Here is a 26357-nt window from a genome sequence, read left to right on the forward strand (position 1 = left end):
TATATTATATTCTAGCACGAAACCCATATATATCTAATTATGGTGCCACTGGGCCACAGAAAATCTAGCACGAAACCCATAATTATAAATATATATATATATATATATATATATATATATATATATATATATAATTGTTACAATTAAGTTATTAAAAAATATGAATTTAAATTATTAAAAAAACATAAGATTATTAATGATAGTTTTGTACCACTGGGCACGAAACCCATAAGTTTATATATAATTTTATACAATTAAGTTGTTAAAAAATATGAATTTAAATTATAAAAAACACACATAAATTTTAATGATAGTTATTAAAAATTATGAATTTTCAGTTGACGACATGGATGCACCTATACATCCCGGCCCTCGGACGTCGGAGCTACTATCCCTACAGCCCCAGCATAGATCCGAGCATATATGGGGGGGGGGGGAGTTGCTTACGCAGACTTTTCGGGGGAGGAGAGTGGATTTATTGTGGGAGTTTTTGACTCCTCCCCGCGTTCTACATCCCCGTGTGGTCCATCACCTGGAGGAAATAGGATTATATAGGATCATTAGCATTGGCCGGATACAGCTCGACTATGCTTTGATCACGGCGTTGATTGAGCGGTGGCGACCGGAGACGCACACTTTCCATCTGCCCATCGGCGAAGCCACCATCACACTCCAGGACGTCGAGATTTTATATGGCATGTCCACCGATGGCTTGCCAGTTTTACTGCCTGGGAACATGAGATTTTTTAACCGGGCTGCATATATGGATATGCTGCACAGGCTCACGGGCTTCAGGTCCGAGGACCCAGATGTAGCAATTGGGAGTAGTCGTATGCAGTTGGTCCCCATTAGAGACCACTTGGTGCAGATCCACGATACTATCACCGACGACTCAGCGGAGGTGGATGTGGAGCAATATACGAGGCTGTTGTTGCTCCTTCTATTTGGGGGGTCTTGTTCCCGAACACTTCGGGGAACCTAGTGAGCCTTCGTTTTCTGCATCATATTGCGGACTTTGATGATACAGTCAGCTACAGCTGGGGTGGTGTTGTCCTATCTTTTTTGTACAGGCAGATGTGCCGGGCATCCATGGGCACACAGAGAGACGTTTGTGGCTTTCTGCCACTTCTACAGGTGACAACTTATTCAAATAATTTGTCGTTTAGTTCCAATTCTACCTAGTTAGAGTTAATCTTTACGTCAACTTTCTGTTTTAGGTTTGGGTGTGGGAGCGATTTCTGCAACTTCGGCCACCTCTACCACAGCTACCGGATAATGTACATATTCCTGATCTCCCTCTAGCTTGTAGGTGGGTATTGCGTCGTAGACTTGCACGAGAGTATCATGGCCATCATAATCTCCCGTTCTGTAGGGATGTGTTGGATTTTCTGGAGGATGCACAGGTGAATATCTAACTAAACTTACCAATTTATTTTTAACTAGGTGTTGCGCAAACTAACGGTTTGTGTTATTATTTGATAGTTCATCTGGACGCCGTACAATGAAGAGCTGATAGGTACCCTGCCAGCGTATTGCACGCACGGTCGCCATATTTGGAGGGCTTCGATATTGTTGAGCATCATGCCTCAGAGCGAGTATTTCGTCAGTTTGGATTTCCGCAGTCTATACCGACTCAGCCTACATGGGACCCTTTACATTATGAGAGGGATGATAGGATGAGAGTGGACGACACATTTATTGAGTGGCTGACAGCGCAGTTGGGTATTTGGGACAGCCGAGGGGACTTGACCCCAGCTCCGCAACACTTTCCTATCGACGTTTATATGGCATGGTACCGCACTGTTTCCCGACTTTTTATCGGGAACCCAGTTCATCAGGTAGATGGTCGATACGTCTCATACGCCGGGAGACATGAGGCTCTGGTATGTTTTCTGTTATTATCAATTACTTTAATAGTAATTTCTAGTCAAATACGTAGTTTATATTAAAAACTTTTGTGCAGGCGATTGGATTGCATACCGTATATCGTATGGGGCAGCAGATGCAGAGTTATGTCCACGACCCTGTGATCATGCAGGACTATAGTCGTCGCATAATGGATGTGGCTGCCCAGACACTGCAGCGAGGCCGATCGGATCAGCGTTTGGCACACCAGCCAGATTATGTTGACCCAGCCACATACCAGCGAGGTCGTGGTATGCCACGGGGTGGTGGCCGACGAGCTGCTGCTGCTCCACGACGACCTGCTGGTGTTGGACGACGCGGTCGTGGGCGGAGAGGAGGTCACCAGCAAGGGGGCTTTGAGGCTCCTACTGATGATGTTGCTGCTGATATGGGAGGTGGCATGCATGAGACTGACATGCCGTCTTACAGCCTTGGCATTTATGACACTCCAGGGACGTCGCAGGTGACCCCATCGGGTCAATTCTTGATGATGGGCTCGGATTTTCAAGGAGTGGAGTTGGGTAGATATTTCCCTGGCCCGTCTACCACTGATGAGTCTCGACCGATCCGAGATTTTGATAGTGGGCACCGACTGAGTTATGGCAGCTCATCACATGCGCAGGTATGAGTTTATTAGTATTAATTTTATTACTGTTTTTACTATAACTTATTTATTTTGTTTTAACTTTATTAATTTACTTTTTTAGGCTTCATGCGATGCTGCGACAGATGACTACATTCAGGATCCAGACACGATTATGGTAAGACAATATAAATTTTTGTGAATTGTTATGTAGTTTTCTATACTAAGTTTGATATTATTATGTAGCCTTCTACTGGACCTGACAGCACCACCGATACATGTCATCCTGTGCCGCATCCGGCCATAAGGAGACGACTTGATGATGATGATCCTGATAGCGTACCCGGGCGGCAGGGGATGCGCCTCAGGCCAACGGCTACTTTGAGACACACCGGATGCGGGACACATTGATTCGGTCTTCCATATTTTTGTTTTTTTGGTGTAAATAATATTTTTTTGTACATTAACAACAATATTTAGTCGAATATGACAGTTACTTTTTTTAGTTCAAATTTCGTTTTATAGTTTTTGGTATAGTAACACAACAACTTAAACTTAACTTCCACTTAAATTAAAATAAAATTAAGTACAACAAACAAGGAAAACATTAGTACATTACAAACACAAACATAACAGGCCAACATAATAAAAAGACATGACATATGAAAATGACACTAAACACATACACGTAAATGTTCAGATACTCAGTTGTCATTTATTCTTCGCTCCAACCACTTAAATCGTTCTTCCATTTGTTCTTTTTCTTCTTCTAACTCTTTCACTCTCGCATTCACCTCCGCAAGTTCCCGTTTATATTTTTTGTTGCGTTCCTTGTGTGCTTCACAATTCCATTCAGCTCTCCATTTTTTATCTTCCACCTCCTTTAGTTTCTCCCTCATATCTGTAATAATTCTATCTGCCTCCTTTTGTATTCTATGCTGGTATAACAACATATTATGAAATTCATGTAATCTATCCCTGTAGCTTTCCTGATAACATGGTTCCTCAGCCCATTCATCAAATTCACAAGTAGGTTCGTCGGGTTGCTTGTACAACTTGTTCATACAACACCAATAGCGGCGTCCAACGTTAGCACCTTCCCACCCACAATCCATCATGCATGGTTTTCCACAAGAGCAAATTGGTGGACGACCATGTTGAGCCATTTGTGAACTATTTGCTTATAATAAAAACTTTACTTACTTTTAATGAAATATTTCTTGGGGGAAATTTTTAGCACACAAAATAAATACAATGACCCCATTATTTATAGGCTAAACAATACACATATAACGCCATATCTAATGGCGCTATATTAGATAGCGCCATATCTAATGGCGCTATATTACATAGCGCCATATGTAATGGCGCCATATCATGATGTTGACGAGACGACTTTATGTCAGCCGGTCACACATATCTAATGGCGCCATATCATGATATTTTCAGCTTTTTCAGTTCGACAAGACAAGACACACATAGCGCCATATATATAATTTGTGTATTAAATATCGTGATAGCGACAAGAAAACACACATAATAAATATACCGATAATTATATTAAATTATTATTTAAATAGGTAAAAAGGGAAAGTACAAATCATAATTAACAAACAAAAAAATATTATTTCATAAATACTTAAATCGTATACATAACAACTAATTATTACAACATGAACTCATGGGTAGTTAGGTACAATAGAAGAACACCCGCCCTGAGCTTGATTATTGTTGCCACCCAAAGGACATTTTCTACGGTCGTGGCCTGTTTGCGAGCATATACCACATTTGCGTGCATATACGATATCACTAACATCCATTTGGTTCCGTATACGCGTTCTCTTCTGCACCTGTCTTTTACGCAAATAGGACTTGTTACACACCATTTTAAATGGTTCTGGGGGCCAGTAATGCTCAGAACCCACTGGTTGCAGCTGACCACTATATGTGTTTACGTATTTGGAAACACTATATTGTTGATCAATATAGTTGGTCTCCGCATAACCAACACGTTGAAAACACTTGATGGCATGTGAACAAGGCATATGGTATATTGACCATTTCCCACATGAGCATAACCTTGTGGATTCATTTATAGTATGTACATTATTACCCCGATTATTATGGATAGCGGTGCGAACTTCAAAAATACCTCGTTCGTTATCATATTGCAAAAAGGAATGCCAATGTGCTCGCCGTCTGTATTTCTCTAATCTCTTCATAGGCACTGGCATAAATTCAACACCCCTTTCCATCAATTCCGTTGCAGCTGCAGACCGTTGTACAAACCTCTCCGCCATCTGCTTAAACGACATACGCACCATGGCTGTGACGGGCAATCCTCTTGCCGACTTTAATAACCCGTTGAAGGATTCTGACACGTTTGTAGTAAGAATTCCCCAGCGTCTGCCACTATCTGCATGCAACGTCCACTTTTCAGGATCATGTCGCATTAACCAACGATATGCTGCATCGTTTTCTTGCCTGATAGAATCCATATGCCTCCGGAATTTATGTTGTTGGTGGTCTGTTGCTGCCATCTACATCAAATCATGTAGATATTTTTTGGGATGTGCCTTCTTGAAATTGGCCTTAAAGTGCATCCCACAGTAACGGTGGTATGCATAAGGTTCTTGCCAGGCAGGAAGGTTCTCCACAGAACTTAATATACCCCCGTGCCGATCAGATATTAGACAAATACCTGAACGATGTTTGACAACGTGCTCTTTCAAGTGGTTCAAAAACATTGTCCACGTCTCTGTGCTTTCATTTGCACAAATAGCAAAGGCTAGAGGAAATATCTGTCCATTTGCATCCACAGCCACGACTATCAATAGCTTGATATCGTACTTTCCATAGACATGAGTTCCGTCTATGGATATTACGGGCCGGCAATACGGAAAACCATCAATTGCTGGCTTAAACGCCCAAAACACGTAATTGAATATATATTCTGGTTTACCCGGACTCCGCTCAAGCTTCCATTCAATAACTGTTCCGGGGTTAAAGTGCTGCAGTGCAGCCATGTAGCTAGGCAGATCTGCAAATGACTTATCCCAGTTACCATAGACTATTTCAAACGCTCTTTTGCGCCCAAGATATGCCTTTCTTTTAGTAATTGTGTGGCCATATTCCTGGTAGACTGCTGTAATGCACTCTTTGATTTTATACCTGATGGACGCTTCGATGTGCGGAATAAGTACAAGAGATATCAAGTCAATATCCAAGTTGAAGTGATTCCCGTTGAAAGTGTCCATTTCGCATGTGTGGGTGGGAATGTATTTACCCACTTTCCACATACCTGTTTTCTTCTTCGACGCACGCAACATCCAATTACATGGCCAAAACCACCTGCGGCAAATAGCCTTGTATACCGTCGGACTTGACTCCGATACTTGCATTTCACGACCCTGTTTAACATTGTGCATTTTACAAGCCCTGCTTACGCGTGCTTTATCAGGAAAAAGCATCCCCTTTGCAAGCACCGTTGGTCTAGACTCATCCCACATTGCTGTCCGGATTTCATCAAAATCCCGTGTGAGAGCTTCCACATCCGGCACGGCTGGCAAGTTATCAATATAAGGAATCTCCCTTGAATGAAACGACACTTCAGACTCGTTCACTTTTCGTCTATGAGGGGCTCTCTTCAAATCCGGTTCTTCCTCCTCGTCCTCTTCATCACCATCCTCACGAGCAAATGGTGTCTCATCTCCCGATTCATCGGCATTGTTATCGTAATCGCTGTAATCTTCCTCACTCTGTTCATCTGCCAGATCCTGATGTAATACGTCGTTTTCGGGAAATTGAGTGAGTACGGGTAGTTCAACTTGCTCGTTTTCACTGCATATTTCAACAAAAATATAAGCTGCTAAATTAATAAATGCTTTATATATGGTTGTAGTTTTTCACTTACAAGTTGTAATGTGATGACATTCCATGATGGACGTTTTCAGTTAGGTGATGACTACCGGATGGGTCACTTGTAAAATTCATATCCGGCCGGTACCCCCTAATTAAATAAATGAGCGTTAAAATTTATTCAATACGCAAAAATATACATATTAACACAAATGAAAATTGAAGTTTACCACTCTTCTTGTGAATTATGGAAAGCAGGGTATAAATTATTTTCTCGCTGCTCATTCGCCGACGGTGATAAATTTAAATCAAGAAAAATTCTTTCATCTGGAACATGTCCGGCAAAAACTGATCCAGAATAACCACCCGATGACTGGGGGTTATCTCTACTACGCACAACCTCATTTTTTGGAACGTCTTCGACCTTCACGTACATCTCCAACATTGTGATTACAAGAAATTCCCGGCATTCATCGGGAGTCCTCAAGAAATCACTCAAAGTGTCATCATCGTCGATGTTAAACTCTGAGTAAAAAGCAACCCCTTGCGGCGTAACGGAATACTGATATCTTCCGGTTACTTTGAGTATCACTGAACGTTTTCTCACACTCATTTTTTTGCATAACAACGATATCAATGTTTCGTACTCAATTGAAAGTGGAAATTTAACATTACACTTAGCAGGTAAACTGTAGCCCACAGAGTTATTCTCCATCACAACCTCACCCCCCCAATATAATGATACACTTATTCTACGTTCTTCAGACATAATGAAAAAATGCTGGAGAATTTAACAACAATAGAAAGCAAGAAGAGTTAAAAAAAAATTTTGAATGAAGTTGGAGCGATTATACGATGTTTATATAGAAAATGGCTAGCCGGGTTTTTTTTTTTGTATATAGCGCCACAAAAAGTGGCTTTATACACATTTAAATTATTGAACCCAGACATTATTGGTGTGGTCAGGGTATAAGACATATAGCGCCACTATTAATGGCGCTATGTAAGTTTGTCAGTATAGCGCCACTATTAGTGGCGCTATACAGTAACGATACAGTTAACGTTACTGTATAGCGCCACTATTAGTGGCGTTATATATACTTTGGTAACTTTTTTTTTACACTTATTTTAGTAATTTTAGTAAAAATTAACAATAGTATGGTTCCGCACGCGGGGGGGGGGGGGGGCAAGAAGGCAGAGAAATACAGATCTAAAAAACTAGATCTGGGAAAAGGAGGGAGGAGCAGCCACACAAACAAAAAGAACTTTCTTCTCCTCTGTAACTCCCCTTTTCCCTTTCTCTGTTGTGAGCTCACTATAGAAGCTATGAAAACTTCTGCACCAAACTCGTGAAAATGCAGCCAAGAAAGGCCAAAGGTTCAACTTCTTCCTTGTGCCATTTTCGCTACCAAAATAGCCACAAAACACCAAAAACAACCAGATCTTCATCATCACAAACACCGAGCATTTTCTCCATAAAAAGTGGTTTGATTTTCTCCATTAAAACCATGTAAACAGCCCCAAAAACCACCCTGAAACACTGTTATGAATCCACTTCAAGAATTGGGCCTAGAATCAGCTGAAGAAATGTGTGGGCCTAGGGTGGAGTCATTTGTAGAGAATATTAGGCCTGGAACTAATTTAAGAAGAAGTAATAGAATTAAACAATCCAGTAGAAGACTAACTGATTTCATTTGGAAGGGTGACTCAGCACAAGAATGATCAGAAAGAGGGTTCAGAGTGGTTACAAATAGTAGGGAACATGGGGAAAATGGGTAGGCAGTTAGTAATCAGCATTGTCTATGTTCTCTTCCCCACTTCTTCTTCAAGTTTCCCATCTTTCCTTCTTATCTCTAATCCCAGTCAGTTAGTATTCAATTTCTGCAGTTTCTTTGTTCTAGACAAAGTTCGTAGTTTGTAATAGTTGAATATTTAATCAAGAAGTGAGCTCCAGTTTATTTATTTGTTTGTTACATTGGTGCTTTCATCCAGCGGAATCCATGGGTGATTCAAAACTCATATCTGTTGATAATGGTGTTTCTCAACAGGAGTTTGCAGATCTCTCTTCTACAGTTGCGAATCTGTGTTCTGCTTTTGATAACCAGCAGAAACTGTTACAAGACTTCATTAACGCAGCCTCGCAGACAGCGACAGTAGAACCAACTCGTATCCGCTCAGCAGAGGTGTGTTTGTCTCATGGAGCTTCCCCAGCGACATCAGCGATGATGAGACACAAACCTGCTGCGGTTGAACTACCCGTTTCAGTGGTCTAAACCCCGAAGCCTGGGTGTTTCAAGCAGAGAGGTACTTTGTTTTTTACTCTATTTACTCTGCTCATCAACTGTCGTTGGCCTCTTTTTACTTGGACGGAGAGGTACTGAAATGGTACCGATGGCTTGTTCGTAATAAGCAACTAGTTGACTGGCCTCACTTTGCCAAGAAATTGTGCCAACGTTTTTGCAAGCAAAATCTTGAGGGACCTAAGGGTCGTCTGGCCAAACTCCGACAACAGTCAATAGTAGCTGAATACCAGGCTCGCTTTGAGGCCATCTCTAATGAGATTGAGGATATTTCTGAGTCCTGGTTGGTCCATCTCTTTGTTTCGGGCCTCCGGTTGGACATTAAGACTGCATTTTTAATATATAAACCCAGTACAATGTCAGAGTAAAAATGGCGTGTAGTAGCTACTAAATAAGGGTGTATTTAATTTTTATCCACTATTTAAAATGCTTATAAAAAATAGCCACTACTAAGGGGAAAAAGACACAATTATCCTTTCTCTATTTCTTGTATAATCCCAAAATCGACGAAAACCCTTATTTTCATTCGTTTAGAGTTCAGACGAGAGCGGTTCAGGGTTCCGTGTTCTGCGCTTCTTCATCTTCCTCGCATGCAAACTGCAATCTCAGTTAAGCTTCTGCTCCTTCATCTTCTCCGTCATCTTCTGTCAATCGCGACTGGTAATATGTTTTTTATGCATTTTCATTTTTCTTTATGTGTAAGTTGGTTCAATGCCGTGTGAAGTATGTGTGAAATTTCAAAAATTAGCATTATATGTTGATTTAGTGTAGTATATTTTGTGTGATTCTGTTTTTGATAAATTTTTAGTGTGTGAAATTTGAAATGTGTTTGTGGTTGATTCAATATATTTGATTATGTAGGTATATTTCATAAAAATAGTCGTAGAAATTCATAAGCTTACTGTGATTATGAATTTTCAGTTAACTGTGTTTATTAAATGTAAGGAAGAAACAAAATTAAATTTTGTAGTTGGAATTCAAAGTTAAGGACTGATTGTCCTTAACTTTTGCACATGAAACTTGAAGTTAAGGACTAAGTGTCCTTAACTTTGGATGTTGAAAGTATAAGTTAAGGACTGTATTTCCTTAACCTTTGCACTTACAATTTAAAGTTAAAGACTGATTGTCCTTAACTTTTGCACATGAAACTTGAAGTTAAGGACTAAGTGTCCTTAACTTTGGATGTTGAAAGTATAAGTTAAGAACTGTATTTCCTTAACCTTTGCACTTATAATTTAAAGTTAAGGACTTATTGTCCTTAACTTTTGCACATGAAACTTGAAGTTAAGGATTAAGTGTCCTTAACTTTGGAAGTTGAAATTATAAGTTAAGGACTGTATTTCTTTAACGTTTGCACTTAAAATTTAAAGTCAAGGATTGTATTTGCTTAACTTTTAAATTTGAAATTTTAAGTTAAGTCCTAATCTTTGTTTGTTTTTTCTTCTTTTCTAGTGTTATAATGGAAGGCGATCATTTGTTTGATTTTGACGATTGGCGTAATTTTCTGGTATATTGGAAAGGAGATTTTCAATATAAGGAAACAATTAAAAGTTTTCTGTCGAATAGCCAATGAAAAAAATTAAGGGAAAGTATTTTTGGCAACTTCTTCAGATTACAAAGTGTGAAGTTCTCGGTAAACTTATGCACTGTGTATTGCTTTCTGAAATTGTTGGTAATGAACCTGATTCGATGACCTTCAAGGTATTTGACCGCGATATTAAGTTTACTCATGATGCATTCCATATTATTACTGGTTTGAAGTCTCATTCGTCGCTTGACATGAAAGGTTTAAATGAGAAAGAGAATAGGCTTTTAAGAGTCTATTTCCCTAGACATGACAAAATTGAGTTGGCTGATTTGTATAGTTTTATTTCTAATCGCCCACATGGTACAACTTCATCATTTGCTGGCAGTGATGATGATGCTTTGAAGTTGGCAACACTCATTTGCACGCACACACCAACGACACCTATCATCATTGCATGTCAACGAATATCTTGTTGAGCTTGATCTAACAACTTTGAATTCAAAATGTCCTTTGATTGCTATATTGGAAAAACAGTTAATTATGCTCTTTTTCTTGTCAAATACTGATCCGACTTTTATTTTATCCAAAGAAGCATTTTCTCTTAATATCGTAGTTGGGGATTCTTTTTGTTTCAAATTTGATCTTCGTCTAGTTATTTGAGTGCAGGTTTTGTCAGCAACTACTTCGATTACCGGTGCACTCTCTAAGACTTGAATACCCAAAGCTTGTTCGTTGTCAATCTCTATAATGCTTTGTCCTTCTACTTGAATAGAATCAAATGTTTGATGCACCTCTTCATTTAATGGTTGAGCTTCAACCATATCTACTTCAACTATCTGTTGGCATCGCTCTTGATTGTCATGTTGAGTTTTTGTGTTGGCATGTTCATTGCTTGTTGATGCAAAAACTCTTTCCGAAATATCAACTATGAAACGACAGCTCTTGAAGAGTGAATGAGTTTTTAGCAACTCTATACATGTGTGAAGATCTAAATCTTTGGATACAAGCATTCCTTTGCTTGTTCCAAGGTTGATATCAAACCATATCACTATTTCAAACTTTTCTCTATCCAATTCAATAAGCTCAAAAATCTGTTTAACGAAATCTTCAAACTGAATTGACTCAGGTGCTAGGAAAAGCTTTGTTTGATGATCAAGATATTTATAGTCTTCAGTCCATCTACCATTAAAAGCAACTATTATGCATATTGTTTCCATCCTACAAGTCAAGAGAATGGGAAACAAAGGACATACGTTATAAAGCAATCCTTTTAGAATTAAGAACATGTGTACTGTAAGTGCAAGACCAAGATAAGGACTGCCTGTCCTTTAACATTTAAACATATAATTAAAGTTAAGGACTGCCAGTCCTTAACATTTAAACATGGAATTAAAAGTTAAGGACTGCCAGTCCTTAACTTTTGAACCAGAAATTAAAAGCTAAGGACTGCCTGTCCTTTAACATTTAAACATGTAATTAAAGTTAAGGACTGCCAGTCCTTAACATTTAAACATGGAATTAAAAGTTAAGGACTGCCAGTCCTTAAGTTTTAAACATGGAATTAAAAGTTAAGGACTGTCAGTCCTTAACTTTTGAACCAGAAATTAAAAGCTAAGGACTGCCTGTCCTTTAACATTTAAACATGGAATTAAAAGTTAAGGACTGCTAGTCCTTAACATTTAAACATGTATTTAAGAGTTAAGGACTTTGTATACAGAAGAAATTAAAAGTTAAGGACTGCCAGTCCTTAACTTTTGAACCAGAAATTAAAAGCTAAGGACTGCCTGTCCTTTAACATTTAAACATGTAATTAAAGTTAAGGACTGCCAGTCCTTAACATTTAAACATGGAATTAAAACTTAAGGACTGCCAGTCCTTAACATTTAAACATGGAATTAAAAGTTAAGGACTGCTAGTGGAACTAGCCCATTTACGGGCGAACGACACAAATAGCCACTAAAAGCAGTGGCTTTTATTTTAAAGCCACTGTTTTCAATGTATTTAGACTTTAGCCACTCCTTTAAAAAACTTATACCTGACTGGAAGAAAATACCCTTTTGGTATAACTTATACCTACGCTATCAACACAAGCAGTAGTTACACAAAGAGAAGAAGCGAGCAGCAGCAGCAGCAGTTACCACAGAGGCGATCAACTGAGGACGAACCACCATTTCTCTTCCCGATTTCAAAAATTCAGCATTCTAATCCAAAAAAACGACATAGATAAACAGTAAGTTGTAATTTCATGTGTTTCTATCGATTTTTATTTCGCTATAGTTATACTTTTTTAGATCTGTATTGATTTGATTATATATTAGATAAGAATTTGATTTTTTTTGAATTTCTGGATTGATAAATTTATAGACATCGCCTCCTATGATAATTCTGTATTTCGTACATAGTGTCTTCATTTTGGAAATTAAATTCAAATAAATAAGAACACTATGTCCTTAACTTTGATTCTACTGGCCTCATTTTGCAAATTGAATAAAAAAACTTAAGGACAAAATGTCCTTCACTTTGTTGCTGTTCTTCTGTATACAAAGTCCTGTAGCTTGAGTTTCAAATTGTATGTTTTAATTTCTGGTTCAAATGTTAAGGACTAATAGTCCTTAACTTTTAAATACATGTTTAAATGTTAAGGACTAGCAGTCCTTAACTTTTAATTCCATGTTTAAATGTTAAAGGACATGCAGTCCTTAGCTTTTAATTTCTGGTTCAAAAGTTAAGGACTGACAGTCCTTAACTTTTAATTCCATATTTAAATGTTAAGGACTGGCAGTCCTTAACTTTAATTACATGTTTAAATATTAAAGGACAAACAGTCCTTAGCTTTTAATTTCTAGTTCAAAAGTTAAGGACTGACAGTCCTTAACTTTTAATTCCATGTTTAAATGTTAAGGACTGGTAGTCATTAACTTTTAATTCCATGTTTAAATGTTAAGGACTGGCAGTCCTTAACTTTAATTACATGTTTAAATGTTAAAGGACAGACAGTCCTTAGCTTTTAATTTCTGGTTCAAAAGTTAAGGACTGACAGTCCTTAACTTTTAATTCCATGTTTAAAACTTAAGGACTGACATTCCTTAACTTTTAATTCCATGTTTAAATGTTAAGGACTGACAGTCCTTAACTTTAATTACATGTTTAAATGTTAAAGGACAGACAGTCCTTAGCTTTTAATTTCTGGTTCAAAAGTTAAGGACTGACAGTCCTTAACTTTTAATTCCATGTTTAAATGTTAAGGACTGGCAGTCCTTAACTTTAATTATATGTTTAAATGTTAAAGGGTAGGCAGTCCTTAGCTTTTAATTTTTTGTTCAAAAGTTTAGGACATGCAGTCCTTAAGTTTTAATTTCTGGTTCAAAAGATAAGGACAGACAGTCCTTAAGTTTTAATTTCTTGTTCAAAAGTTAAGGACTGGCAGTCCTTAACTTTAATTACATGTTTAAATTTTTAGGACAGACAGTCCTTATCTTGGTCTTGCACTTACAGTACACCTGTTCTTAATTCTACAAGGATTGCTTTATAACGTATGTCCTTTGTTTCCCATTCTCTTGACTTGTAGGATGGAAACAATATGCATAATAGTTGCTTTTAATGGTAGATGGACTGAAGACTATAAATATCTTGATCATCAAACAAAGCTTTTCCTAGCACCTGAGTCAATTCAGTTTGAAGATTTCGTTAAACAGATTTTTGAGCTTATTGAATTGGATAGAGAAAAGTTTGAAATAGTGATATGGTTTGATATCAACCTTGGAACAAGCAAAGGAATGCTTGTATCCAAAGATTTAGATCTTCACACATGTATAGAGTTGCTAAAAACTCATTCACTCTTCAAGAGCTGTCGTTTCATAGTTGATATTTCGGAAAGAGTTTTTGCATCAACAAGCAATGAACATGCCAACACAAAAACTCAACATGACAATCAAGAGCGATGCCAACAGATAGTTGAAGTAGATATGGTTGAAGCTCAACCATTAAATGAAGAGGTGCATCAAACATTTGATTCTATTCAAGTAGAAGGACAAAGCATTATAGAGATTGACAACGAACAAGCTTTGGGTATTCAAGTCTTAGAGAGTGCACCGGTAATCGAAGTAGTTGCTGACAAAACCTGCACTCAAATAACTAGACGAAGATCAAATTCGAAACAAAAAGAATCCCCAACTACGATATTAAGAGAAAATGCTTCTTTGGATAAAATAAAAGTCGGATCAGTATTTGACAAGAAGAAAATCATAATTAACTGTTTTTCCAATATAGCAATCAAAGGACATTTTGAATTCAAAGTTGTTAGATCAAGCTCAACAAGATATTCGTTGACATGCAATGGTGATAGGTGTCGTTGGTGTGTGCGTGCAAATGAGTGTTGCCAACTTCAAAGCATCATCATCACTGCGAGCAAATGATGAAGTTGTACCATGTGGGAGATTAGAAATAAAACTATACAAATCAGCCAACTCAATTTTGCCCTTTCCAGGGAAATAGACTCTTAAAAGCCTATTCTCTTTCTCATTTAAACCTTTCATATCAAGCGACGAATAAGACTTCAAACCAGTAATAATATGGAATGCATCACGATTAAACTTAATATCGCGGTCAAATACCTTGAAGGTCATCGAATCAGGTTCATTACTAACAATTTCAGAAAGCAATACACAGTGCATAAGTTTACCCGAAAACTTCACACTTTGTAATCTGAAGAAGTTGCCAAAATACTTTCCCTGAATTTCTTCCAGTGGCTATTCGACAGAAAACTTTTAATTGTTTCCTTATATTGAAAATCTCCTTTCCAATATACCAGAAAATTATGCCAATCGTCAAAATCAAACAAATGATCGCCTTCCATTATAACACTAGAAAAGAAGGAAAAACAAACAAAGATTAGGACTTAACTTAAAATTTCAAGTTTAAAAGTTAAGCAAATACAATCCTTAACTTTAAATTTTAAGTGCAAACGTTAAAGAAATACAGTCCTTAACTTATACTTTCAACTTCCAAAGTTAAGGACACTTAGTCCTTAACTTCAAGTTTCATGTGCAAAAGTTAAGGACAATAAGTCCTTAACTTTAAATTGTAAGTGCAAAGGTTAAGGAAATACAGTTCTTAACTTATACTTTCAACATCCAAAGTTAAGGACACTTAGTCCTTAACTTCAAGTTTCATGTGCAAAAGTTAAGGACAATCAGTCCTTAACTTTAAATTGTAAGTGCAAAGGTTAAGGAAATACAGTCCTTAACTTATACTTTCAACATCCAAAGTTAAGGACACTTAGTCCTTAACTTTAAGTTTCATGTGCAAAAGTTAAGGACAATCAGTCCTTAACTTTGAATTCCAACTACAAAATTTAATGTCGTTTCTTCCTTACATTTAATAAACACAGTTAACTGAAAATTCATAATCACAGTAAGCTTATGAATTTCTACGACTATTTTTATGAAATATACCTACATAATCAAATATATTGAATCAACCACAAACACATTTCAAATTTCACACACTAAAAATTTATCAAAAACAGAATCACACAAAATATACTACACTGAATCAACATATAATGCTAATTTTTGAAATTTCACACATACTTCACACGGCATTGAACCAACTTACACATAGAGAAAAACGAAAATGCATAAAAAAAACATATTACCAGTCGCGATTGACAGAAGATGACGGAGAAGATGAAGGAGCAGAAGTTTAACTGAGATTGCAGTTTGCATGCGAGGAAGATGAAGAAGCGCAGAACACGGAACCCTGAACCGCTCTCGTCTGAACTCTGAACGAATGAAAATAAGGGTTTTCGTCGATTTTGGGATTATACAAGAAATAGAGAAAGGGTAATTGTGTCTTTTCCCCCTTAGTAGTGGCTATTTTTGATAAGCATTTTAAATAGTGGATAAAAATTAAATACACCCTTATTTAGTGGCTACTACACGCCATTTTTACACGCATTGAGTTAGAAAAGGGGCCTGCCCGACCCGCTTTATCCAGGACCCAACCTCCACTTTTACCTGCTCCAAATACAACCATGACCACTCCAACTAATAAGGCCTCAACATCCACTACACCTAAAATACCTCTCAAATGCCTAACATCCTCCGGACTCCAATCCCGACGAGAAAAAGGTTTATGCTACAATTATGATGAGAAGTTTGTTCCTGGGCATAAATGTAAGGCTCTTCCTCAGTTATTGCTTCTAGAAGACTCACCATCAATTGTTGAGCTGCCAGATACCTTCACTTTAGATGATTTTCTCGTAGAGGAGCTTCAATGTTTGGAACTTCAGCAACATTCCGCCATTTCATACCACGCTCTGGTTGGTGGGCATTCTCCAATGTCTCTTCGTTTCAAAGGTCAAGTCAACGGAATGCCAGTACAGATTATGGTGGATAATGGGAGAACGCATAATTTTGTGCAAAGTAAAAAAGTTCCTTAACCTAGTTGTTTCACTGGTTACACCATTTTCTATGGTGGTTGGTAGTAGTCAGCGTTTAAGGTGTGAAGGTGTGGTCCATAATGTCACACTCTTCTCCACCAATAATGTTGCTGCAAATTCTGTATGTTCTTCCGATGCATGGGTCAGATGTCGTCCTAGGCATTACTTGGTTGCTTACACTTGGTCCGATATTGATTGATTATACCACAAGAGTTATGGAACTCACATTCCAAGCACACCAGTCCGCCTAGTTGGAGAACCACCGATAGAATCTCAACCGGTGTGATTGCTGTCTCTACGACGATTGGTAGAGACAGATGCAGTGTCATCATTTTTTTGCTTGATGGTGATGGATGACACACCTCTGATACAAATGGAAGAGTCCCCTGATTTGCTAAGCCTAATTGAAGATTATGCGGATATTTTCCAAAAGCCTCAAGGTTTACCTCCTGTCCGATCTCAGGACCATGCAATCCATTTGACTCCAGGATCTGGACCTATTAATGTTCGCCCTTATCACTATCCGTATTTTCAGAAGCAAATTATGGAGAAACTGGTGTCCGAAATGTTAGCTGAAGGGGTCATACAACCTAGTAATAGCCCATTTTCATCTCCTATATTGTTGGTTTGAAAGAAAGATGGCAGTTGGCGTTTCTGTGTTGATTATAGAGCGCTAAATGCAATCACAGTGCGAGATCGATTTCCCATTCCTATAATAGATGAACTATTTGATGAGTTACATGGGTCCCAGTACTTCTCTAAGTTGGACCTGCTATCCGGCTATCACCATATCCGTGTCCGGCCAGAAGATGTACCTAAAACTGCTTTTCGCACTCACGAAGGACACTATGAATTTTTGGTCATGCCCTCCGGGTTGTCTAACGCTCCTTCGACTTTTCAGGTTACCATGAATGCTATTTTTAGACATATCTCTGATGTTTTGTTCTGGTTTTCTTCGACGACATATTAGTATACAGTCAGACTTGGGCGTTTTACTTGGAGCATTTAACATTGGTTTTGCAACTACTGTGTGATCATGAGTTAGTAGCTAAGCGACCCAAATGTTCCTTTGGCCAGCAGAAAATTGATTACTTGGGCCATGTTATATCTGCATTTGGGCTAGCAGTTGATCCCTCCAAGATTGAAGCCATACAACAATGGCCTATTCCGCACAATGTCAAAATAGTTTGAAGTTTTTTGGGGTTGGCTGGTTATTACAGGCATTTCATCAAACACTATACTATGATTGCTAGTCCTTTGATAGATCTACTACGCAATGAGGCTTTTGTTTGGACGACTCAGGCCCAACAAGCTTTTGAGACTTTGAAACATCTTCTAAGCATCACTCCGGTCTTAGCATTGTCAAATTTTTCTCAAGAGTTCACTTTGGAAACTGATGCATCTGGGGTAGGAATTGGGGCTATCTTGTCCTAGAACGACCATCCTCTTGCTTATTATAGCCAAAAATTGAGTCCACGCATGCAAGAGGCTCCTACTTATCACCGTGAGATGTTTGCCATTACTCAATCAGTTAGTAAACAGAAACAATACTTACTTGGTCGTTGTTTCACAATCATTACTGATCAGCAGTCTCTTAAGTGCCTCACTGAACAAACCATCCAAACTCCGGAACAACAAAAATGGCTGGGAAAGTTAGTTGGCTATGACTTCAAGATTATTTATCGATCTGGCAAACAGAACCAAGCAGCAGATACTTTATCTAGGCCTCCTGATGCCGTCCTTAATGCCATCACTATCCGCACCTGTGATTGGGTCGATGAAGTATGCGAAGCTACTAAAAGTCATTTGGAATTGCTGGAAATCCAGCACGGGCTGCAAAAGGAACCTGAAGCATTTGCTGATTACATTCTCAGGGATGGACTTCAATTTTATAGGGGACATTTGGTTCTTCCGAGTGACTCTCCTATACGCATTAAACTGATGCAGGAGTTCCATGATACTCCTCTTGGTGGCCACGCCAGAATTGCACGCACCTTTCATCGAGTATCTTCCAATTTTTTTTTTGGAAAAATATGCGTCAAGATGTCAAGAACTTTGTGACAATCTATCAAACATACCAACAGATGAAAGACACGCACCATGCTCCAGCCGATCTACTCCAACCATTGCCGATTCCAGAAATGGTTTTTGAGGAGATTGCCATGGATTTCATCACTTGCCTGCCAAGCTCGAAGGGTAAGGCTACCATTATGACTATTGTGGATCGATTGTCTAAGTATGGGCATTTTATTCCCTTGCCAGCTTCATTTTCTGCCCAATCTGTTGCTGTAGCTTTTATTTCTAATGTGATCAAGCTCCATGGGCCTCCATGCGTCATAGTGACTGACCGGGACCCTCGATTCCTCCAATCCTTTTGGCGAGAAATACATAGGTTGTAGGGAACTACTCTGGCTATGAGTACAACGTATCACCCACAAACGGATGGCCAATCCGAAGCTTTGAACAAGTGTATTGAGTAATTCTTGCGCTGCTTTATTGGGGATAATCCTCATGAGTGGGTGCTATTGATTCCCTGGGCTGAATTTTGGTATAACACTGCCCTCTAAACCTCGGCTGGTTTGACTCTATTTCAAGTTTTATACGGTAGAGAGCCACCAATAGTAGCTCGGTATATACTTAAAAGTTCGACTGATGACTTAGTGCAGCAATATATGCTTAAGAGAGACGAAGTACCAGAGATCCTTAAGTTAAATTTATTGAAGGCTCAAAATTGTATGAAGTCCTAAGCTGATAAAGGAAGGTCTGATGTTCAACTCCAAGAAGGTGAATGGGCGTATGTCAACTTAAAGCCTTACATGCAATATTCAGTGAGACTCTGACGACATCACAAATTGGGCCGCAGGTACTTTGGGCCATTTCAGGTGCTCAAACGGATTGGCTCAGTAGCCTATAAGTTAGACGTGCCTAGTGCTTCGCGCATTCATCCTGTATTTCACATTTCTCTGCTGAAGCGTTGCGAAGGTCGTCCTACTCAGCAAGTGACGCCCATTCTTGATGGTGAGAACCTAGAACCACCTACTTTGAACCTTGAGGACAAGGTTCTCAATTCAGGCGGGGGTAATGTTATGAATCCAGTTCAAGAATTGGGCCTAGAATCAGCTAAAGAAGTGTGTGGGCCTAGGGTGGAGTCATTTGCAGAGAATATTGGGCCTGGAACTAATCTAGGAAGAAGTAATAGAATTAAACAACCCAGTAGAAGACTAATTGATTTCATTTGGAAGGGTGTCTCACCACAAGAATGATCGGGAAGAGGGTTCAGAGTGGTTACAAATAGCAGGGAACATGGGGAAAATGGGTAGGCAGTTAGTAATCAGCATTGTCTATGTTCTCTTCCCCACTTCTTCTCTAAGTTTCCCATCTTTCCTTCTTATCTCTAATTCCAGTCAGTTAGTATTATATTTCTGCAGTTTTCTTGTTCTAGACAAAGTTCGTAGTTTGTAATAGTTGCATTTGAATATTTAATCAAGAAGTTAGCTCCAGTTTATTTATTTGTTTGTTACAAACACCTGCAAAATAGCTCGAAAATAGCTGGAAAACAGTCACTAAAACCTGCAAAAACGTAGCAGCTCCGACCCTGTAGGCTTTGAGGTCGCCGCCGTTGAGGATCGTTCATGGTTCTGTTCGCGTTTCTGCTCGAAGTATGATCGTCGTGTCGAGTTCCGGTCGCAACTATCCCTTTGTTTCAGTCCGTGTATCTGCTGGAATTTTTATTAATTGAAAACAACTTCAGGTTCCATTCTTTCCTCTCTCAATCCATTCTAATGTCGATTTTAATACGGTTTGATCCCAGACTATGGTTTTGCTGGATTTGTGATGGGAAATTTGTTTGAGTGAATTCTTATTTCTCTGTTGTTTGCCTAGTTTTGTTGTTTGTCTAGTTTTGACTTCTGCTAAGTTCCATAAAAAAAGGTGTTGTGTCAAGTCCAAAGCAAGAAGATTCAAAATGTTCAGTCTATCTTCTCATATATTGGTGCTTCTATGAATACCTGTGACAAAGCCAGTTTTTCATTAGTATTGCCAAGAGGATATGGTAGAGTAGTATTGAAAAAATTATAGATTATTGGTTATATAAATGCAACATGATTAGTTATGAAAGACTAGAACTAACCTAATTAAATATGTTGAATATTGTATTATATATTTGAATGTATGCTCAAGATGTCCACGGTAACATAGGTGATAAGTGGCGTGCCATTTTTTTTACTTACTTGAGCGGCTCAACTGCCCGAATTGGGTTATGGGAATTGGGGAAAGGCCGAGCTCATTAGTAATTAAATTGTTGGCCTGATTCCAATAAATATGTTAGCTAGCTCTCCTTTTTAAATTAATATAACTTCAAATGACTTCCATAATACCTATGACATTCATAATAACCTCCATAATTCATGACCTTACAATAATCTCAAAGTTTAGGAAGAATAATGAACATCGTTAGAGTACTTTAGGCACGTTTTGAAATTATTATCGTGATTATGTATACGTTCGCGGACATAGTAACAATTTCCAAAGTTAAAACCAAGGGATGCGTTCGTGCAACTTTGGACGAAACAATCTTAATAAGAATAAAGTATTATTAATTGTGTACACGTACGTGTGATATGATTTTTACGCGTCGAACAAAAATAGTACACGTACACGCGACTTGTTTCAAGATAATTCCATAGTGGTGAATAATCAAGCAATTTGAAAGCGGTAATTAAAAGGTAAAATGTTAGTAGGTTCTAAAAATACGTAGTTAAATAAATTATTAAGCCAAGTTTGTTTAAACGCAACCTGCTAAAACTACGGAACTCGGGAATGCCTAAGATCTTCTCCCGCGTTAACAGAATTCCTTACTCGGTCTTATGGTTTCGCAGACTTTAAAACAGAGTCAAATTTCGTTGATTTAGGATTTAAAATAAACCGGTGACTTGTGATACCATAAATTATTCCAAGTGGCGACTCTTAATTAAATAAATAATCCCATTTTGATTAATGTCACTTAAATTGGAAAAACTCCCTATCCCCTAGGGAAAAAGGAGGGTGTGACATTAATAATAATGGGATTAGTTATACTAAAATTATTTCTCATCAACTGATTGGTTTGGTATACTAAAGATAGCATGCATTGCACAATTTATTTGTTTACTAAAATACCCTCCACATTCTTTAGAAAGTATTTGAAAAAGATTTTGAAAGAGCAGTTATGTCTTTATATATGCTTATTTATATATTAAAAATTATAGTATTGCTAATGCCATAATTTTCTATTTATAAGAATAATACCGAATAGGATGTATATTGTATTAAGTTGTTGAAAAATACTATCAAATAGGGGTTAATAAATAATATCAAAACTAGTACATGCATTATTTTTTCCAATACATCCTACCAAACGACCCCTTAATTAATGACCTAATTTAGGTTACCAAATATATCAACAATCAAATTAATAAAATTCTCATTTCAACCCGCTTTGGATCCCATACTCTACAATATATTCTCTATATTATTGTACCAAAGCTTGAATCAGGAATCTTACGTACCCTGCTTCTTCTACTACAACAAAAGGTACATTTTAATTATTGGTTCCAAACATCATGCATGGAGATATTGATATGCTTTGGGAATCTACTTTTAGCCTAAGAAAAACACAAAGAAAATCACGTGCATGAGAGCATCTACGTACTCACGTACTGTTGTTGCATAATTTTAAGGAAACCGACAGACTTGGTAGGAAAAGAGACAGTCATTTTATAACTTATAGACACCCGTCCGTATATCTATCATTTTATTTTTGAATTTTTTTTTCTTCTACCAATGCAGAACCAATAATGTCCATCTTTTTTTTGTTTGTAATTCCCTTTCTCTCTGATCCCTCTATTTATAGCTCTTCCACTTTCCAACTAAATTCTAGCTTCCTTCGTTGAATTGCAAAAAAGATAAAAGAAAAATGAAAGGACAAGCTGGTAGCAGCGGAAAAGAAAAAGAAAAAGTATGGATAACTGTATTTTCTTTGTTTCTTTGTTTCTAACATGTTACCAACTAACTCTTCTCCTTTCCCTCTTTGAACTCTCATTTGCAGGAAACAGAGGAAGAAACCCATGCAGAGGTCCTGATTGGACAAAGGCAGAGAGTTACTTTAGACATCATTCATGCAGCCAACGCTGTGGACTTATTTCAGGCAAATATGAACAATTGGCATGGACCTGTAGTGATATTGGAAAGTAACGAGAAAAACTACGACATCAAGATCAGTGGCCTGAAAGCAATGTATGAAGATGTTACCTTTGAGTAGTAGCATTAGAGGGGGAGTAGTAAGGTGTTATTGACTTTAAGCGAAAGAACAAGTAGTTTTCTGCTCTATGCATTGGGGTGTGTGTGTCTAGTCTGTGTTTTTCTTTCCTAATAACCGTGCTTGTGTCAGTATATATGTATGTATGTATGTATGTATGTTTCATACATGAGACTGATTGTGCGTGTGTGTTCTTTTTTTTTTCTCCTCGATTATATGCACGCATTTAATAACTTAATTCCTGTTAATCTTTATGATTTAGTAAGGCACTGTGCATTAATTAATTGAATTATATGCTTTAGTTCCTGCTATGTTTTGCAAACAAGATCCAAAAGGCATGGAGTAGACAGTGGAAAACGAAATCAGAACTTGACTCGTTTAATTAATGCATAGTGCCTTACTAAATCATAAAGATAACGGGAATTAAGTTATTAAACGCGCGCATACAGTCGAGGAGAAAAAAAATCACACACGCACAATCAGTCTCATGCATGAAACATACATACATACATGCTGACACAAGCACGATTATTAGGAAAGAAAAACACAGACTAGACATACACACCCCAGCACACACAGAGCAACAAACTACTTGTTCTTCTGCTTAAAGTCAATAACACCTTACTACTCCCCCTCTAATGCTACTACTCAAAGGTAACATCTTCATGCTTTGCTTTTAGGCCACTGATCTTAATGTCGTAGTTTTTTCTCGTTACTTTCCAACACCACTACAATTCCACGCCAGTTGTTCTAATTTGCTAGAAATAAGTCCACGACATTAGCTGCATGAATGCTGTCTATAATAATTCTCTGCCTTTTGTCCAATCACTACCTCTGCATGGGTTTCTTCCTCCATTTCCTGCAAATGAGAGTTTAAAGAGGGAAAGGAGAAGAGTTAGTTGGTAACATGTTAGAAACAAAGAAACAAAGAAAATACAGCTATCCATACTTTTCCTTTTCCGCTGCTGCTAGCTTGTCCTTCCATTTTTCTTTTATCTTTTTTGCAATTCAACGAAGGAAGCTAGAATTTAGTTCTCTTATGGAGGATAGGGAAGTGGAAGAGCTATAAATAGAGGGATCAGGGAATTGCAAACAAAACAAAAGATGGCAACAACGGAAAAGGAAAAGGAAAAGCTAAGGCAAAAATGGACGATTACTTGGTATGGATAATTGCATTCTCTTTCTTTCTTTGTCTCTAACCTGTTACCAATTAACTCTTCTCCTTTTTCTCTTTAAACTAACTCTACTTTGCAGGCAGAGGAGACCAACATGGACTCTGTACTTTTTCTCGAGCACAAGAGTCTTGACTTAGTTGTAGAGAAACAAAAGAGCATGCTGGAACAAGCTGAGGGCGCTGAAACAAAGAAAGCAAAAGAGGTGGCAGATCACAGATACCATCGTACTGTTGTGGCATGCATGCAGTAGACAACCAGAATGTTTTTGTTGAGCATAAGCCAGATTGGAGTGGCACAATAGATGTCAAGTCTAGCAACGAGGAGAAGGGTTACTACAAGAGGGTTGGGAAGCTTGGAGAAGGAGCATAAATGTGTTATTGACTTTAAGCGGAAGAACAAGTAGTGTTTTGCTCTCCCTGTGTGTGTCTAGTCTTTGTTTTTCTTTCCTAATAGTCGTGCTTGTGTCAGTATGTATGTACATATATTTCATGCATGAGCCTGATTGTGCGTGTGTTTTTTTTTCCTTCTCGATTGTATGCGCGCGTTTAATAACTTAATCTTTGTGATTTAGTAAGATACCGTGCATTTGAATTATATGCTTTAAATCTTACTATGTTTTTGTAAACAAGATCCAAATGGCATGGAGTAGACTGTAGACATTTGAAAACGACAGCAGAACTTGACGCGTTTAACTGCAATCAATAGATAAACTTTGTTTAGGCTGTAAAAGTGATGAGCAGCATTCGAGAAAGAGACAAAGTACGCGGAATGAGAATAAAGCTCTGCACAAGAAAGGACTCTTCTTCTTCTTCTTTTCTCGATAAAAGAGGAAATATTATATTAATACTAATTTGTCTAGCAATAGTACAAAACCATACTAATGCCTCTTAGAAAAGTTGATTACCAAATCCAACTAACGTGGAATAATATATATTTTTTGAGAAATATAATTTAAAAGTGGTGGAGAGCAATCCCATTTCCTTTTTCGGAAATTATGCATGAGCACCACTTTCGCCGCTCGGAGAACTGATCACGCCAACTCTAGTCCTAAAAAAAATAAGCGGTACGGTCGCTGCAAATATAATTCGGTCTAAAAGTCTAAAGTCGAATTCCACAGAGAACTAAGGTTTAGCTACAATTGTTCACATCACTAAAAAGACAAGCTCAGACAATTCCTAAGTTATAAATATTAAGATTCTTATGTCTAGCTAATTAACTAACAAATTAAAGAAGTAAATTAACAATTAAGGATACTAAGGGTTGGAGAAAAAATTAAGGAGGTCTACAGTTATGATTTTTTTCATTGTCGGAATCCTTCCCGCTACGTCTTTTATAATTTTGCCTAAGTATTCTCTACCAATCGTGAGTATTTCGGATGTCGTAATTGTCTCTCGAGCAACTACTATAATTTACTAGAAATATTCTCTCGAACTGCGCTAGCTGACACTAATTCACCGCTCACTACGATCGCACCAAGGTTTCGTTATCTCTAATCCCGCCTTTAAACCCTCCGTATTGATTTCTCACATACGTTAGGAGTGATGTTGTTCAACAACTACCTAAATATGTAACCTCTCTCAAGCAATACATATTAAATTGGCACAGTCAATTGATGGCCATTCAATCAACAACAGTAAACACATAGTTGAACAAATAGAGAAATCTAACGGTTCAATTATATAAAAATATAACAAAAATTTATCTTTTAAAAGGTTCCATCAAAACCCTAGATAATAAATTAGCTATTCATAATAGTATGCAAAACTACAATACTAAAATTCATAACCAATAATGAAAATAGGAAGAAGGAAGTGAAAAACTCGTAGAAGAATTCTCCTCCTTGCTCCTAGCATGTTCTTGCCTCCTTAGGTCGAATCCCATATCTAAAAATGTCCTCTCTATATTGTTTCCCTAAAAAAACTAACTTTAAGGGGGTAATTATAGGGTATGAGCCAAATTCTACATGTCCAAAACTAATGAGGAATTAAAATTTGCTCGGATGGCATCGTCGGCACGGGGCACTATCTGTGGCACCATTGTTTCTGCGTAAGGTACTGTTTGGGGCGCCAATGATAGTGCCCGAGACAATCCCTTGCACTATCTATGGTGCCATTGTTTCCGCGCAAGGCAATATCTAGGGCGCCAATGACAGTGCCCTAGACAATGCCTTGCACTGTCTATGACCATGACTTTTCATTGACTTGCACTTCTTCTAAAAATTTGATCCATTTTGCAGCTCTGAGGTACCGTTTCGTGCAACTTTTCTCCAAT

At 37.9% G+C, this 26357-nt stretch overlaps 2 long non-coding RNA genes across 3 annotated transcripts; both read left to right on the top strand.

Annotated features, from left to right (window-relative positions):
- Positions 1–2403: 2403 nt before the first annotated feature.
- On the top strand, positions 2404–2975 carry LOC142174917 (uncharacterized). The gene is made up of 3 exons (XR_012704013.1): positions 2404–2527; positions 2613–2666; positions 2735–2975. It is a non-coding gene; the product is annotated as an uncharacterized LOC142174917 (long non-coding RNA).
- A 16604-nt stretch (positions 2976–19579) lies between these two features.
- LOC107827479 (uncharacterized) lies at positions 19580–24682 on the top strand. 2 transcript variants are annotated; one of them, XR_012703966.1, is made up of 3 exons: positions 19580–22611; positions 22702–24071; positions 24166–24682. It is a non-coding gene; the product is annotated as an uncharacterized LOC107827479 (long non-coding RNA). The 2 variants fall into 2 exon arrangements; XR_012703967.1 differs by having other exon boundaries at positions 19580–20367.
- Positions 24683–26357: the final 1675 nt, after the last annotated feature.

The sequence above is a fragment of the Nicotiana tabacum genome, chromosome 20 (assembly GCF_000715075.1).
Source record: "Nicotiana tabacum cultivar K326 chromosome 20, ASM71507v2, whole genome shotgun sequence".
Classification (NCBI taxonomy): domain Eukaryota; kingdom Viridiplantae; phylum Streptophyta; class Magnoliopsida; order Solanales; family Solanaceae; genus Nicotiana; species Nicotiana tabacum.